This window comes from Agrilus planipennis, unplaced genomic scaffold (assembly GCF_000699045.2).
Source record: "Agrilus planipennis isolate EAB-ADULT unplaced genomic scaffold, Apla_2.0 scaffold240, whole genome shotgun sequence".
NCBI classification, from domain to species: domain Eukaryota; kingdom Metazoa; phylum Arthropoda; class Insecta; order Coleoptera; family Buprestidae; genus Agrilus; species Agrilus planipennis.
Genome location: NW_020439153.1, coordinates 301,807 through 306,154, shown reverse-complemented (window position 1 = coordinate 306,154; position 4,348 = coordinate 301,807). Strand labels below are relative to the sequence as shown.

General features: G+C 28.8%; 1 long non-coding RNA gene across 1 annotated transcript; it reads left to right on the top strand.

Annotated features, from left to right (window-relative positions):
* The first annotated feature begins 2,006 nt into the window (after positions 1–2,006).
* LOC112905437 lies at positions 2,007–3,913 on the top strand. Its single transcript, XR_003231783.1, has 4 exons — positions 2,007–2,561; positions 2,631–2,757; positions 2,932–3,204; positions 3,607–3,913. It is a non-coding gene; the product is annotated as an uncharacterized LOC112905437 (long non-coding RNA).
* The last annotated feature ends 435 nt before the right edge of the window (positions 3,914–4,348 follow it).

The window sequence follows — 4,348 nt, the reverse complement described above, 5'->3', positions numbered from 1 at the left end:
GTTCAAGATCATTTTTCCTTCTACAAGCTAGCTTTATGATTTATGAAGAGTCTGCAAATAAAACAAATATTAATTGGTTTAAAAGAAAGACAATTAAAGCTTTTATTATTAATTTTTTATAGTTTTAAAGAAGAACCATGCAAATGAATTTTTCTTTCCTGGAAATAAAAATAACAATTTCTGTATGAAGTTGATTGCTGAAGAAAGAGTTTGTGACATGCAATTGGTTACTGTTGGACACTGGAGTTAGGGTTACAAAGTAAGAAAAATCATGTGCAAACATTTTTGGGATTTTAGTAAGTTCGGTACACAATTTTAAATAATAATATATCTAGTTTCAAGAAATTTTATTTATTGAAGACACACACACAACAATTGATGCACCACACAGTGATTACATCAGGTAAAATGCATTTGAAGAAGTTTTAGTAATTGACGTTCGCGCAACAATTAAAAAGAAATAAATATAGTAAAAAATAATTAATATCGTAATAAAATAAATATGGAAAGCCATTACAATTACACTTCATCAATAACAGAAAATCGCGAAGGCACATTGTAACACATTTGTGCACTTGTATAATTATTTCACGTTTATCTGCGTTGTGATGTAAAGTGCGTTAATCGTCATTTTATAATTCAATTATTTTACTTGCTTTTTAATGCAAGTTTTTTTTGTATTTCATAATAACTTATTTATATAAGAGTGAAATTGATTAGTAGTTTCTTTTAGGTGTTTAATGCCTTCCAGAATTAACAGTGTAATTAATTTTTTTTTGCTCATTTCTGCAGATTGTTCAAGTGGGAGAAAATTAAAGTTCACTTTGGTTGCACCTTAGTAACTAATTTCGACATGGACAGCATTATGCAGTTAATTTTGGGCTGATTAAAGAAAACAAGTGGAAATTTGTTTGGAGACTATTAATCATGTCATTTTTCGTGGGTTTGGCTTGCTCTTCACACTTGTAAAACTTTGGAAGGATGCATTCTACAGTTAAACAAGGTGAGAATAAATGATATAATTAATATTAATGCTTTTTATTAATCTGTTATGGTGTTTATTTTAACAATTATCTATTGTCAATAAGATAAATTGACATTATCTTGCATCTATAATTAATTCACATTTATCTGCGTTATGATGTAAAGTGTGTTAATCGTCATTTTATAATTCAGTGATTTTACTTGCTTTTTAATGCAAGTTTTGTTGTATTTCATATCTTATGTGAGACTGTAATGAAAATGACATTATTTACACCTACCTGTTTCTTTTTCAACATTTAGAGTATGTTGGGTTGCCTAACCACACGTTCAGTTTCTGGTAATTAATTTTTGTACTTGAAAAAGTGACCTTTCATTCGTCCGACAGGTCCGGACTAAAACTTTTTAGGAGATGGTTGCTAAATACAATTAATATTTTTTGTGAATGTTGAACTTAGTTTTAAACTTTTAATTATAATGCTTAAGTGAATGTGTTGAATGAATTCCACAAGATTAATAATAACTGCACAAGTTTATTTTACCAATTAATCTTTTAAATATTTTTCATTTTTATTATACAGAGTGTTTAGTAACTGAACATGCAAAATAACGTGATTTTAGATAGAGCTTAATTTAGGAGATATTCGGTTTTAGAAAATACTTTTTATTTTATTTAACAATCAGCAGTGATTTTATACTAATTTAAAAAAAGCAAATACATATAAGTTATTACGTCGTTGAATACTACAATAGATATTCAAAAATAGCAACGCAAACTACTACATTGTAAATTGTAAATTTAGTGTTCTGAATTGTATGCACTGAATTTAAAATCTATCGTTTAATTGCTCAATAGTGTTAATTGGCTGAACATAAACTAATTGTTTTAAGTGGTCCCATAAAATGTCTGAAGGATTGAGTTATAAATAACTTTTATTGAAATGTATTTCCTTTTTTTCTACTTTAGAATAATAAATGAATTGTTAAATAAAATATTAAAGTATTTTTTAAAACTGAANAATTTTCATTTGATTGTGTGGAATATGTTTCTATTTCGTGATTGATGGGTTTCGATTACCGTTGCTTAGATCTTTTTTGACGTGATGTCTTCGTGCTTCAACATGGGATTCCATCTTGGCATCTTGCCCGTTCGTTCATCTACTGTGAATTTTTATAAACTCTTAATTTATTTGAGGTCGAATAATTATGGTTTTATTAGAATTTTTAAATTTTCAAAAGAAGTTAAGGCGATGATTGTAGATTTTTCGTATCGATGTGACCACGCCTCGAAAAATTGCCTTCGTTTTATAGCCAAAATGTGTAAAATATTTCTCAAAAATATTACTCTGCCTTCAAAAATTCTTTATTTCTATTAGAAAAATTTTCATTTTTGCCTCGTTATTCTAGAGTTTTAACTCGTTTTTTTTTTAATACAGGCTTGCTGTGAGATAACAACCTAGGATTTGATGGACAAAACTACTACAGATGTAATGTCTGTAACAGTGTGACTTATTTTATTTCCAAAAAATGCCACTAATGGGCTGATTGAAAAATTCATTGGACATAAGATGTTAACAATGGTAATTATCATTAATAATAAAATAACAAAACCTAGTGAACATATAAGTAATATTAAATTGTTTCAAAAGGTTTCCATTAAAACATAAAGATGAACATGAGGAGGTAAATCGAAAGGAGTCGAAACGTGGAGAAACAGAGCCCTCACTCACACTTTCTTCTCTTGGACTTGGAAATGACAGTTGCATTTATGAAATGGTTTGTGAATTTTTAAATCTTGTATTTCGTTAGTTTGACAATAATTACTACTACAATTTTTTACTCATCTGAATTGTAGTTTGATATTTTATAATTTTATTGATAGTAGTTATGGTTCTTAATATTTTAATACATAACATTTAAGATTAAAGTAACATTAAATTGTTTCAACAGGTTATCATTTAAACACGTTAAATGAACAAGGAGACAAGTAAAAGGATTCGAAATCTGGAGAAATGAAGCCCCGTTAATGTATTTTAGAAAAAACATGCGGTCCAATTCACACTTATGTATATAAGGTTGCGCATGTGATGTTGTGTCGTTTGCTCTGTGGCTCATTTCACTATCAATGGTATCATTATTCCTTTCAAAAGTATCTATTGTTAGAGGGACTCTCTGCTGTCAACGCTTAGGAATAAAACTCGAGCATCTTCGGTAATCCTCGAGGTAAGCAATTGTTTTACTGTTCTTTATTATCACAGTAATTTGGCATCTCTAGCATCCATGGTTTTCCTTCTGACAGTTATGTATTATCCACAGCAACTTAGCCGTGTATCTGTGATATTTGGTATTTCTTTTAACAAATATCTATTGCCTACATCATAAATTAGCGTTGTATGTATCTATGATTAGTTCCAATTAGTTCGCAATATTTATCTATGCTATGATGTAAATTGACAGTTGTCACCATCTTATAATTCTGTCATTTTATTTGCGTTTTGATGCATGTTTTGTTGTATTTCGTATCTAATTTATGTGACGGTGTAATTAATTAGTACTTTATTTTAGGTGTTTAATGCCTTCCGTAATTAATAGTGTAATTAATACGTTTTTTGTTCATTTCTGCAGATTGTTCAACAAATGGGAAAGAAACAAAGTTCAGTTTGGTCCTGCTGAAACAACCAATGTCTACATGGGCATCATCTTTCCTGGATTGTTCTCTTGATTAGCTGTTTACATCTTTGGTTTACAACATTATGAAGTTAATTTTCAACTGATGTGTGAGAGCAACTGGAGATTAATTTGAATTCCATGGAAATAACAAATTTTCTGCGATAGTATTCCTGCTGGATTTGCTTTGCTTTTTACACCTGCAAAGTTAGGAATGTTACAATCTACAATTAATTAAGGTGAGAATACTTGATATAATTAATTTTAATTGAAGATGTATTAGTATGCAAAGTACATATTATCTCATCTTTTGGTACAAAATAACCACATATTGTATAAACCTAATAACTTTATAAACGCTTAAAATTCTGAATAATTATTATACATCAAGGTCATTAATAATTCGGGCATAGGTGAATTAAACCACAGAAACTGTTTGTTAATATTACTATATATAATTACTAGAAAAACTTTAATTGCGTGCAATTTTTTTAAAAATAACAATAAGGTAGTTCTAAAATGTTATACTGCAATTAGCTAGTTTCTTAATTTCATTCGTTTAATGTTTAAAAATTCAACTTGTCCGTTTGGTCGAATTTTATTATACCCAAAAATGCATATATATATATGTTTGCGAGTAGTGATCAGGCGATGGAACTTGCACGAAGCAAAAACGCAGATAAATTGAATTCTGTAAAAC